This window comes from Musca autumnalis, unplaced genomic scaffold, assembly GCF_047663935.1.
Source record: "Musca autumnalis isolate F117 unplaced genomic scaffold, ASM4766393v1 scaffold_4, whole genome shotgun sequence".
Classification (NCBI taxonomy): Eukaryota; Metazoa; Arthropoda; class Insecta; order Diptera; family Muscidae; genus Musca; species Musca autumnalis.
In genome coordinates this window covers 76,946,848-76,961,881 of record NW_027411977.1, presented here as the reverse complement: position 1 = coordinate 76,961,881, position 15,034 = coordinate 76,946,848, and positions in this window count along the sequence as shown.

The following is a 15,034-nucleotide window of genomic DNA, read 5'->3' as shown; positions in this document are numbered from 1 at the left end:
GATTTTAGCTTGAAACAGTTTGGAAGGACAAACCAAGATGGTGAGAAAATCGATTCGATGATTGGAATCATTAAGGATATTATTCCTGATTATGATGGCGGTGTGCAACCTGATGTATGGGTAAGCCAATTCCGGGGAATCCTCGAAGTTTATCATGTGAACGAGAAGACCGCAAAGGCTCTATTGTTGAGCAAACTAAAAGGAAAGGTCCAGAAGTGGTTACACAACAACCCAAATTTTGTTACCCAAGATGCCGATGTTTTGTTAAATGAAATTAAAGATGTTTTCTCCGTGAAGATAAACAAACTTTCGTTGCGTCGTAAGTTTGAAGCGAGAACATGGCAATATGAAGAATCATTTATAGATTATTATGATGACAAAATATTACTGGCTAACAATGTTGATATCACAGATGATGAACTGATTGATTGTATCATAGACGGTATTCCCGACAAGCACCTCAAAATACAGGCAAGCCTACAATGTTATAAGAACAAATCCCAACTGTTGCAAGCCTTTTCAAGAATAAATTTGGAGAAACCGGAATCGATGTATACGAGAGGAGTATTCCAAAGAAATCAAGACAATAACATTAAATGTTTCAATTGTAATACACTGGGCCATATGGCAACAGATTGTGAGAAGCCGAAGAATGCTTTTGGAACATGTTATGGATGTGAATGTTTTGAACAATGTGTGGCAACCCGTCCTCATCAGAAAAGTGAAGCTCAACTAGTAGAAGAGGGATCAAATGATGAAAGTGAAGTTAGTGACAGGGAAAATTGTTTTGTGCATAGTTCCGGGAAAAGAAAGCAAAATGTAGAGTAAGGTTTGAGTAACGGTGTACCAGCATTGGGTTCGAACACGTTTGAAGACAATTTAATAATTTGCCAGAATAGACAAAGAAAGCAAAAAAGTATATGTGATCACCTACAGAAAAATGAAATTTCGAAAGCGGATTTAAGTGTAAACCGCGAATTAGGAAGAAAAGAAGCAAAGAAAAAACACAAAGTCCTTCAATGCAATCATGAAAATTACTTCAATATAACACGAAAAGAACCAAGAACTTATCAGATCGGAGATTATGTAACGGTTTTCAGTTATTTCGAAAAGGTGGTTGGGCGGTCTCAAATATTTGCCCTTGGTCTAGTAGTCGTGTGAAGTGATAGCCAATGAGAGATTTGTACAATATATACCTTACTTGTTATTCCTATTTATATCTTATTTGAGCTTGTTATTTCTATTCGTTTGTTACCCAGTCTTATATAAACAACTTTGAATATTATTATATATGAGTTAGCCTACTATAATTTGTTTCAATGTATACATTCTAAAATATGTCAAATGAAAATAAATAAATATTCAGTTTTGGAATATTGGTTAAAAGGAACAGACGTGTTCAAATTATTACGGCCTACAATATTATCAAAAAAAATCAGAAATAATTATTCTTATTGGAAAAAAATGTTCATATTTAAAGAGCAATAACTTCGTTATGGATGCATATATCAACAAAATTCCTTCAGATTAGTCGTATCTGATGTGTTTACTGTAATAAAGAAACGTAGACATATATATATTTAACATCACATTTTTCGATTTTTGTCCCTGCGGCAACACTGTGCGCCGTTCTTACATGTTTTCCAGGTCAGGACTGCGGGGTTATTAATCCATTCATACCTCACGGTGCGTCTTAACTAAATTTAAATGAAATGTTCTTACATCTAGGAAGTTTTTGCGGATTCTGAAACTCCAATGTTCATAGATGTTAACAAGTAAGAAAAGTCTATAGTGGGACGGAGCCGACCATGGGATACCCTATACCACTATCCCTGGACAATCGATCTCCACGGAAATTCTTTTCAATGATTGTGAACATTTAATTATCAAATATCAGAGATGTAATGTATAATACTTATGACCAAAACCAAAAAGTTATCTAGCATGACAAAGATATTTTTGTAGCAGGAGAGGAAAATTTAGTTCAAACAAACTAAAATGTAATGAAACCCACTTATGTAGTACTACTACTTCCGTTGTTTAACCGCTACGTTACTGAAATTTTTACCAATTTCACACAAAAGTTTCAGTCCATTTAACCCGCTAAGTATTATCTGATCTTATTTGTACGCTTCTTCTTCATCATAAACTCAAACTTTGTTTAAAATTTTGCGGGTTATTATTTTGACCTACAGAGTCGCTACAAAATTGGTTAAAATTTTGTTTTTGGTCCATTTCATTTCCTGAACATTTCACGATCATCGGCAAAAACTAATCATTACCGTTCTGGTCCGAACCCAACCTCCTTAAAAAATTCGTTACAGTCGGCCCATAATTGCGGCCTTAAGCTTGTTTAAAATTTTTAATGAACGGACACTCATCGCTAAATCGCTTTATCTCGTCGAGATATGAATTTTGGCATACCAAATAAGGGGTCTAGGACGAATATTTCGTGGTGTTACATAAACTTTTGGAGAGACAATATGTAGCATGGGGTTAACATGTGGTTCTCTACACAGAACCCATTATATATTAGGCAGTAGGCCCGTTATCTAGCAAACACTTTATTGCAATTTACATCAGAGGAAAGGTCAGTAGTTTTTTCCCATATGTAGGCTACTTTACGAAATATATATGTCCTCAAAGAATTAAAATTTCGACCAAAAATACAATTTTTATATTTTTCATACAAAAGTAATGGTCCATTTCACCCGCTAAAGAATATCAGATCATCATTCAAAATTGTAGGCATCTATTTCGACCTATACTCTTACCCGGTGCAAAGTTTCGTGACTATTGATGTATTAGTGCGACTTCTAGCGAGTTTATTATTACACTACAAACCACTAACGGAATATATTATACTAGCAAAGTACCCGCTACTTCGTATGCGGAAAGGATATAAAACACAAATAAACAATATATAACATAGAAATGGGGAACACTGAAAATTTTGTAGCACTAATACCAATTTTAATCAATATTTATTTTTATATTAGTTCGGTTTTCAAAAATATCAACCGTATATCACTCTTACACATTAACAGCGAGACCAGCGTTCCGAATTTTAGGACTCCAGCCATATCCTTTAAACCAAATCCAAATTCTACTAAATTTAGAACAATTTATAACTTTCGTACCCATAAGTACGAATTTTCTTTCCTCAATCTAACAGGCCTACAATAATCATAATTTCAAATTGCAGGAATCTATCGCTATCCGTTCACCTAATTCCAAATTGTACCAAATTTAGTACTTTTCGTACCCATAAGTACGATTTTTCAAAACTACCTGAATCCTACCCTTCGGCTGCAATCGTAATTCAAAATTTCAGGATTCCAGCTCTATTAATTCACCCAAATCCAAATTGTACAAAATTTAGTACCATTTAGTATTTTTCGTACCCATAAGTATGACTTTCTAAAACTTTCACAATGCTAAGTCCAACAATAATCGGAATTCCAAATTTCAGGATTTCAGATTTATCCAATCTCTCAAATCCAAATTGTATCACAATTGGTACCGTTTAGTACTTTTCGTACCTATAAGTACGAATTTTCAAAATACGTCTATCCTACACTTCGACAGTAATCCTAACTCTAAATTTCAAAATTCCAGCTCTTTCCGTTGGCCCAAATCCAAATTGTACCAATTTTTTTGGTACCATTTAGTACTTTTGGCACCTATAACCAAAAATTTCCAAAACTACCTCAATCCTACACTTCAACAGGTATTTTAATTCCAAATTTGGGGATTGCAGCTGCATCAGATCACCGAAATCAAAATTGTACCAAATTTAGTACTATTTAGTACTTTTCCTACCCATAAGTACAAATTTTCAAAACTACCTCAGTGCTATGTTCAAACAGAAAGCTTAATTCCGAATTTCAGGATTCCAGATATATCCGATCACTCAAATCCAAATTTGGTACCATTTAGTACAATTCGTATCCAAAGTACGAATTTCCAAACCCACCTCTATCAACACTCCATCAATTTTAATTCCGAATTTTACGATTCCAAATGTATCCTACTACTAAAATCCAAATTTTACCAAATTTAGTACTATTTAGTACTTTTCCTACTAAAAATTTCAATAACTAAAAATTTCCAAAACTTTATCAATCCTACACTTCAACAGGTATTTTAATTCCAAATTTGAGGATTGCAGCTACATCAGATCACCGAAATTCAAATTGTACCAAATTTAGTACTTTTCGTACCCATAAGTACAAATATTCAAAACTATCTAAGTGGTATATTCAAACAATAAGCTTAATTCTGAATTTCAGGATTCCAGATACATATATCCGATAACTCAAATCAAAATTAAAATTTGGTACCAGTAAGTACTATTAGTATCTAAAGTACGAATTTCCATACCTACCTCTATCAACACTCCAACAGCAATTTTAATTTCGAATTTCACGATTCCAAATGTATCCTATCACTGAAATCCAAATCGTACCAAATTTAGCACCATTTAGTACTTTTCCTACCCATATCTAAAAATTTCCAAAACTTTATCAATCCTGCACTCCAACAGTACTCCTTATTCCAAATCTGGGGATTCCAGCTATATCCGCTCACCCAAATCCAAATTGTACCAAATTTGGTACCATTTAGTACTATTCGTACCCATGAGCACGAATTTCCACAACTATCTCAATCCTACACACCAACAGTAATCTTAATTCCAAGTTTCAGGATCACAGCTGCATCCGATCACCGTAATCCAAATTGTACCAAATTTAGTACTTTTTGTTCCCATAGGTCCGAATTTCCAAACCTACCTCTATCCAACACTCCAACAGTAATCTTAATTTCGAATTTCAGGATTCGAAATGTATCCGATCACCCAAATCCAAATTGTACCAAATTTGGTACCATTTAGTACTTTTCGTAGCCATAACCAAAAATTTCCAAAATTACCTCAATCATTCAAATTCAAATTGTACAAGATTTGGTACTTTTCGTACCCATAACCAAAAATTTCCAAAATTACCTCAATTTTACACCCCAACAGTAATCTTAATTCCAAATTTAAGAATTCCTTCTATATCCGTTCACCCAAATCCAAATTGTACAAAATATAGTACCACTAAGTACTTTTTGTACCAACAAGTACGAATTTAGTACTTTTCGTTGCCATAAGTACGAATTTCCAAAAGTATCCCAATCCCACACTCCGATAGTAATCTTAATTCCAAATTTCACTATTCCAGCTCTATCCGATCACTTAAATTCATATTGTACCAAATTTGGTACCATTTAGTATTTTTCGTACCCAAAAGTACGAATTTCCAAAATACCTCTATTCTACACTCCGACAGTAATCCTAATTCAAAATTTCAGAATTCCAGCTCATTCCGTTCCCCCAAATCCAAATTGTACCTTATTTGGTACTATTTAGTACCTTTCGTACCCATTTGTACGAATTTCGGAAACTACCTCCATATCTCAAACCTACACTCCAACAGTAATAGTAATTCCAAATTTCAGAATTCCAACTATATCGGTTCGCCCAAATTCAAATTGTACCAAATTTAGTACCATTTAGTACTATTCGTACACATAAGTACACATTTTCGAAACAACCTCCATATATCAACTCATCTTCTAAACCTTGATTTTCATTCCAAATTTCAAGATTTTAGCACTATCCGTTCACGTAATACCAAATGGTACTAAATTTAGTAACTTTTAGTACTTTTCGTACTCTTATAGTTCGAATTTCCAAAAACCCTTTGGTACACGTTTCTAACTCTCCATCAGTGAACCTCATTCCAAATTTCAGAATTCTAGCTCTTCGCGTTTGCCTAATACTAAGGGTACCATATTTAGTACCTTTTAGTACTTTTCGTACCGTCCTAGTTCGAATTTCCAAAAATCCAGCCTTATCTGACACCTTGGGACCAAGAGTGACACTCCGTCAAAATTTCAAGATTCTAGCTCCAACCGTTTAGCCTGGGCGTTGATTATGAATCAGTCAGTCAGTGAGTCATCATTACTGAACTCTTTTATAAGTATAGATTATTATCTGATCTGAACCCGACCTCCATACAAAATTTCGTGACGATTGGTCCAAAATTGCGGCCTGGAGCGTGTTTACAATTTATAAAGGACAGACGGACGGACGGACACACATCTCAAAATCGCTTTATCTCGTCGAGATATGAAGATTGGTATTGGGGGTCTCCGACGAATATTTCGCAATGTTACATGCATTTTTACCAAAACAAACTTATAATACCCTTTTCCACATTGTGGTATAGGGTATAAAAATTAAAAAACAAAAAAAAAACAAACTTTTCCACATTGTGGTATAGGGTATAAAAATTAAAAAAAAAAATCGCCGGATGGATTTTCAAATAAGTCGCGGTCAAAATTAACATTTTTAGGAGTTTTTTGTGTTTTTACGGGTTTACTCGGAAACCGCAAATCCTATCGAAAAGAGACTAAAGAAAATGTTGTAGCAATGAAAATCCTCTACAACATTTGCTTTAGTCCCATTTCGACAGAACTTGCAGTTTCCAAGCAAAATCCTGAAAATTGAAAATAAAGCAAAAATTGGGAACTTTGACCGCGATTTTTTTTAAATCCCTCCAGCGATTTTTTCTTGTTTTTTTGGATTTTTCTTATCTATGAACATTTGCTGTTTCAGAATCCGATTTTCGTTTAAAGTTAGTTAAGGCGCATCGTGACTTGTGTTCGGTCGGGACAGAGGCGTCCCGAGTTCGCAGAAAGATTTAATTTACCGGCGATAATTAAAAAAAATTAGACTTTAGTTAAATACTGGCATGCCTTTATGGTTTTTTATTTAACAATAAAGAGCATAATTTTATTTAATAATATAGACCATTAAAAGCTCTGTTCCTTTATGTGCAAGAATTTTAAAGTTTTACTACTTCAGACAGCATACAATTTATATGAGACCAGTTTACTATTTTTACCGGTTTTACAATTTTCAAAAGTAAATTAACAGACCAAAAAACGAGACCAAACGATTGGATGGAACAATCAAGTGATGAGGCAAGATTTGCACCTCTGAAGGAAAATCTATATTCGTTATTATAGTCCATTAGAGCTATTCTGATAATCGATATGTACATATTTATTTATTATTTCTTAAATTTTATCTTACATCATGAAAAAGTCACAATGTAATTTAGAAAAACAAAACGCGATAGTATACTAAGTTAGATGTATGATTATTACACCCTTTTTCAGATTTGACTTCAAAATGAGAGGAGTAAATTTTTTCAAGAATTGCAAAATTATCTACATCATATACGTTAACGATGTCGCTCCATACCTATAAGGCGCACACACAACATTTGTATTTCTACCCAGATACTTATCTTTTTCTGCGCCCGGAAACATACACATCCCAACACCCCACGAAAATTCAATTTTTGGTATGAATTTACCTTAATCTGTAATAAAAACAGTGATCTAAATTTCTTTTATTTTTTCATTTCGTTTGTATTTCTATATGGTTTGAGGATATATTTTCAATTTCTCTAACAACCTATGTATGTATGTAGGTGCCGGCGATGGCAATGCAACCAGCGAGCCAACCAACCAACCACCGAACAAATGACTATGTCGACGCCAACATTACTGAAGTGGAATGGATAATGATTAAAATAATAGCAACAACTTTCTCCACTGAAATGCTGAAAACTCCTCCGAACCGCCCTACCCACACCATCAAAATAGATGGCAGGCATAACACGGCTAAACGAACAATCACAGAAATTACAAAAAGTCACGTGGTTTACTTTCAATTCAACATTCCAATTTGTGTGCAAAAACTTAGCTGACCGACTTTTCTTGCACAAAGAAAACATCGAAAAACAATCTTTTTTTGGGCGAGGTGGGGTTGGTTCTCTTTCTTTCTTCACATCACCACCACAATAAGGCTCTACAACGATGCCTGGATAATATCTGTGTCAGAGTAGGAAAAAAAAGAAAAGAGAAAAGAAAATGAGAAAACTCATTTGAAGTTGACTGAGGTAAGTTGCCATCCAAAGTGGTGCATTTACAGATTGATGGAAAATGCACACAAAAGAAAAAATAAACAGTACAGATTTGTGTACGTTCAAATGTATGTGTATGAGAAGAATATAGAAATCATGATTTGTGGAACACTTTTTTGCAAAAACGCACAAACACACACACACTAGCATGGAATGAAGAACTGTTGCATTTCTCTGCCTTTGATCGCCTTTTCGCAAATTTGCAATAAAGGGCTATAACTATTTGTATGCCACGATTACAGATTCCATACGTTGACACATGAGCCCAGTTTAAATTCGACTATCCTTGAAATAAATTTTGGCAGACAAATTTTCGAATTATTGTTTAAATGTTTAAATTAAATACATACATATGTATATCCTTTAACTTATTTTTGATTCGAACACTTTAAATAACATATGCCCTAATATGAGGTCCAATAATTTTCATGAGCGCCTTGCACCTAGAATTTTGTGCGTTCTGAACTCCATAATGGCTAAATCACACTTTTTTTTGAGAAGAGGTGAAACCCATCAGCGTAATGTTGGCTCATCTCCTGATTCTATCAGGCATCAAAGACATCAAACATTCGCAAATAATGCGATTTTAATAAACAGTTATAAACGCTAGGGAATTTTTATGTGCCATCGTACATTCGTTCCAGTCTATTTAATATTGCATGTGTACCCTTCATTCATATCTTATATACCTGATTAAGCTATAGCTATCGATATGTTGCATTCTAATCCAAACACTTGCTTTCCAATAACACCAAAGATTCGTTATGTATAACATCTGGTATTTCCATTGATTTGTAACGTTCGTAAGTTTTACATATGTAGCGCATTTAAAAAATAGGGCACAGGGGATAACCCTCTTTACCGAAATTCATCAAAATATATAGCCTACTAGCCGACCCGGTCCGCGTTGCTAGCCCTTGAAACGTATTTATGTTACCTTTTCTTAAGTCATCAAATATATTTTTCTTGCATCTCTAATTATACTGTGCAACAAAATTCAATTTTATTCAAAATGATGGAAAAAACCGAGTACATTATGAAAGTAGAGCTAAAAATATGAGACACGTATATCGGCGTAATTAAAGTTTACGTCGGATAGTAACCAAAATAGGCGGGGCAAGTTTCGCCCATTTTAAAATTTTTCGAAATATTCGAGTTTAGATATCTTGAAATCCTTGCATTTCAGGTATATAGTGTCTTTGGCAACTTTACTAAGGAGAGTGTGGGAAATATTTTTTTTTTAAATTTTAACCCTCATGCGGTTCATCAAAGGGGTCTTTGCCATAAAATTTTACTATAGGTCTCAGAATACATCAAATCTATAACTCTTGTCTAATCGCCAGGAATCTCTAAAAATGAAAAACACGTTTTAGGTCGGACTTCATTTGAGTTTATTCAAAATTGTCCCACAAAACATAATTTTAGAGAGATGATGTCAGAGACAAAAATATTCTTCGTCAAATTATCACCAAAGAAATCAAATGTCTATTTACATTCTATAGCATGAAAATATCAGTATCAATTTTGCTGAAAAAACATGAAAATATTTCCCAATTTTTTTGATGAAATTTTTTTCCTTCTTTTTTCTAGTTGATGCATGGAAGTAATATAAAACTTGGTAATAGGTAAAAGGTGTCAAAGGATGAAAAATTCTACACAAAATTTTATTATAAGTTTCAAAATAAACCACACCCTCCTTAGTAAAGTTGCCAAAGACACTATATACCTGAAATGCAAGGATTCCAAGATATCTAAACTCGAATACTTCGAAAAATTTTAAAATGGGCGGAACTTGCCCCGCCTATTTTGGTTACTTTCCGACGTAAACTTTAAAAACGCCGATATACGTGTCTTATATTTTTAGCTCTACTTTCATAATCTACTCGATTTTCCTTATCATTGTTTTTTTTTTTTTTTTTTTTGTCGCACAGTGTTAGTCGGGATCTGCAAGTGACTATAAATAAAAAATCTTCAGAAATGTTGGTGTCGATATGCACTTTTAACATACCGCCAAAGAACTGATGATTTGAGGCATGCATTTGATTCATCTGCTAGAAGTGTTTGTCTTAAACTAAACGAAAATTGCTTCTTCAATCCTTCAAGGATCGATATATAATTTCTAAGGAATTTTTAACTGAAACTGATATGGAAATCGGTTCAGAAGTTTTGGAGATATAACACATTTAAAATAGACATGGCCGGGTCTTTAGGTTCCAAAGAAGCACCTGGGGTGGGGGACACAACCATTATTGCAAATTCATTTTCAAATCGATATGTACGAAAGATTTACAAAAATAGCGTTTTTAAAAAAATAGGGTTTGTGGAGGTACCCCTCCGAAATTCAACCAAATATTTTACCTATTTTCACCACTGGTCATCCCTTCACATTCTCTGAAATTTTTAGAAAAGTGGTTAAGCAGGTTTGGATTTATAACATATTTAAAAGAGTGGGCGTGGTCAGGTCATCAGGCTCCAAATGAGTATCTAGGGTCGGAGACACAACCACCATTGCCCTGCAAAGTTATTTTCTCACCAATACGTTCGCAGTTTTGCTAAAATAGCGTTATTAAAAAATAGGACATAGGGAAGGCACCCCGCCCCCTCCGAAATGCAACAAATTTATAACCCTTTTATTTATAGCCTTTTTAAAAATCAGACATAGGGAAGGTTTCTCGCCCCTCCGAAATTTAACAAATTATATAGACTATTTTCACCGCCGGTCGTTCAGTTCGCAAATAATCATCTGTATACAAATGTCTTATTTGTTCAAATTACAACTGTTCTAAAAATAAATGTAAGCTATCTCATTTGTATCCAAATGATCGATGGAAATTAGATAGACATCATAATGATACAGAATTGTTATTGTTGTTTGCCAATCTAATTGTTTTCTAAATGGTGACTGGATACGATGCAAATGGGATAACAATGTAATTGTTATTGTATATTAGACAAATGTCGCATTTTTACAGAAAATTAGACACTAAAAAGTTCCTCATTTATAAAATAAGATAAAACTATCTTTAAATTGCTTGAAGGGCTGTCTTTTATATATAAAACGATATGTACTTGTATTAAACTCTCAAGTAGAGTATAGTCTAATAGTAAAATACAGTAACATCGATTTGTAGGGTGGAAGTTTGGAGTGGGAGATTCGGAGAGTGGAAGTTCGGAAGGGGGTGGTTCGGAGCAGGATTTTGGAGGGTGAAAGTTCGGAGCAGGCTGGTTCGTAGGGTGGAAGTTCGGAGCGGGGTGGTTTGGAGGGTGAAAGTTCGGAAGAATTAATTCAATCGTCCGTTTCAGTTTTGCTAAAATAGCGTTTTTAAAAAATCGGACATAGAGGAGGTACCCCGCACCTTAGAAATTCAACAAATATATATTCTATTTTCACCACGGGTGTTCCCTGTACATTCCCTGAAATTTTCAAGAAAATTGGTTCAGCCGCTTTTGAGTCTATTCGGAACATACAAACATTCAAATATAAAAACATACTCCCATACACACATTGTCTTTTATATATAAGAAGATATGTAATTGTATTAAACTCTGGGAAGAATTCGTATCAGTTTTGCTAAAATAGCGTTTTTTTTAAAAAAATCGGGGATAGCAGAAGCCCACCGCCACTCCGAAATTCAACAATATATATAGCCTATTTTCACCACGGGTCCTCCCTGTACATTCTCTGAAATTTTCAAGAAAATCGGTTCAGAAGTTTTGCATAAATAACGTATTTAAAAAAGAGGGCGTGCTAAAATAGCGTTTTTAAAAAAAATAGAGCATAGGGGAGCTACCCCGGCCCCTCCGAAATTAAAAAAAGATATATATAAAGCATATTTTCACCACGGATGTTCCCTGTACATTCTCTGAAATTTTTAAGAAAATTGTTTCAGCCGTTTTTGAGTCTATTCGGAACATACAAACATTCTCGCATACACACAGTCTTTTATATACATATAAGATTCAAAATGTAGAAACAAGAAACAAATCTTGTAAAGGGTGCATCAATCTCCAATAACACTGTGCAACAATATTAAATTTTTTTAAATGATGGGGAAAACCGATTGGATAATGAAAGTAGAGCTAAAAATATGAGACACGTGTATCGGCGTTTTTAAAGTTTACATTGGAAAGTAACCAAAGTAGGCGGGGCAAATTTCGCCCATTTCTAGTTTTTTCGAAATATTCGAGTTAAGATATTATGGAATCCTTGCATTTTAGGTAAATAGTGTATTTGGTAACTTTACAGAGGAGAATGTGGGCAATACTTTTGTTAAAAAATTTAAAGCTCATGCGGTTCATCAAAGGGGTCAAAAACTCATTTAAAATGTGATCATATCGAATCCAAATATTTTACAAACTTGTTCGTCATTAAATTCTACTTAGGTCTCAGAATACACCAAATCTGTAAATCTTATCTAATCGCCAGGAATCTCTAAAAATGAAAAACATGTTTTAGGGTTAAAGTCGGACCTCATCTGAGTTTATTCAAAATTGTCCCACAAAACATAATTTTAGAGAGATATCATCAAAGACAAAAATATTCTTCGTCAAAATTCACTATGGGTCACCAAAGAAATGAAATGTCTATTTGCATTATACAGTTTGTTAAGTAATTGTTTTCGAACCAAGAAAACTAAAATGTGTCTGTATTAATATATGAATAAAAATAGGTAAAAAAATTGTTTAAGTTAAACGGTTTTATGTTAAACATACATTGCAATGTTTAAGATAAATGTACTAAAAACCAAAAATAATAAAATAGATACAGTCGTGGGAATTATAAACATATGCATAGACTAGACTAAAATAAAACCGTGGGGCACGTCAATTGTCTACCAATTATCGACTTAATGTGCGATAGAAGAATCGTTTAATTCGTCGTTATGCAGTTGGCCCGCAGACGGTGAGGAAATTACTTACTAATTTCTTGCTAATGGAAATTCCAATAGTTATACACTCCATGTAAATAAAAGAGATGTTTCAACTAGTTTATCGTTGGACATTCACACTGCTGGCTGGCGAGGAATCGATCACTGCTCGTAGTTTGTCTTTAATCGACAAAGTACTACCCGCTCACCACTATGAAACCCTAAAACTCGCTTATAATCGAGCTTCCTAGCTTGTTTCCACATTCTAGCCCTACTTATCACACGTCCATCGTTGTCGGTTGAACAACTGCCTAATTATAGTGTAACATTACAAAACAAACATTTTAATCAACGATTGTAGACAATTGACGTGCCCCACGGTTTTATTTTAGTCTAGTCTATGCATATGTTTATAATTCCCACGACTGTATCTATTTTATTATTTTTTGGTTTTTAGTACATTTATCTTAAACATTGCAATGTATGTTTAACATAAAACCGTTTAACTTAAAAATTTTTTTACCTATTTTTATTTTCTAGTTTTTAGTTTTTATTTCGCATTCTGTTTAATTCATTTAGTGCTTCATTATTGCAAGGTTTCTTGTCCGTTAGTTTATTGCAGTCCAACTCCTCTATACGTAGTCCCTGCAAAGATCTTACTATACTAATAGCCACGTAGGCTTGACCTTCTTCAAACAGTTTCGCACTTAAGTATACGACTGCGTGATCCACAGTGCTGCCCTGCATTTTATGTATTGTAGAAGCCCATGATAGTATTAAAGGCAACATTCTTCTTTCAGCTGTCCCGTAATTGTACTTAGCTGGAAACTGTATGGCTTTCGGAGTATAAGATGTACTGTATAGTGCACTGTATTCTTCTTGTCAAGCCCTTTTATTTGATACCCATATTGGTGGGATTGATAAAAAATTGTTATCAGCCATTTGGTAGCGGCGGCCATCTTAGATTTCAATTTTGCATAGTAAATTGTATTCTACTTGTTGAGACCTTTCATTTAATACCCATGTTGATAAGATTGATAAAACCTAAGTTATCTCCCATTTTGTAGAGGCCGCCATCTTGGATTTTAATTTTATATAGTACATTGTATTCTACTAGTTGAGCACTTTCATTTGATACCCATATTGATGGGATTGATAAAACCTACGTTATTCGCCATTTTGTAGCGGCCGCCATCTTGGATTTCAATTTTTTATAGTATATTGTATTCTGCTTGTTGAGCCCTTTCATTTGATACCCATATCGATGGGATTGGTAAAACCTACGTTATCCGTCATTTTGTTGCGGCCGCCATCTTGGATTTCAATTTTTTATAGTATATTGTATTCTGCTTGTTGAGCCCTTTCATTTGATACCCATATTGATGGGATTAAAACATAAACTATCCGCCATTTTGTAGTGGCGGCCATCTTGAATTTATAATGATAATGAATAAACATAATTGTATTGTCACCAAAATCCAAAGTGTATACAAAATTTCAGATTAATCGGTTGACAGGAAGAGGGTGAAATTTGAATTACTAAATTTGACCCAAGAATAAATAATAAAACTAACGGGGTGAGCTAAATAAAACCATTTAAAAATGACAGATAATTATAACAAGTGAGCAAAGGCTATAGTCGGGACGGGGCCGACCATGGGATACCCTACACCACTACCCCTGTACATAAACTTTTCACTGGTAAACATTTCTTTTAGGGAACATAATCCGACTACCACCAAAAATAATATTCCTCTTTCTCTCTGGGACCCCTATAAGCAACCAAAATTTCGTGACCATCCGATCAAAATTACGACCTGTATCTTGATTGCAAAAAAATGGAAGAATTGGATGCATTACCGACTATTGTGGTATCTCCCTTGTTTGACCACCTTCGCCAACCTGCTTTACATCAATGTAAAGGTAATATTTTCTTCTTCCTTTGACAGGCTTTGCCGTTGGAATACCCCTACTAGAAGCCGATATATTCACAAAGAATAAAACTTTGAATTTGTCTCCAAATGAGTTTTTCCCCATTCCGACCCCTAAATATTATCCGACTATCACCAAAATCAATAGGCTTCTTCCTCTGTGGGGCCCCCATCTACCCTTAAAAATTTCGTC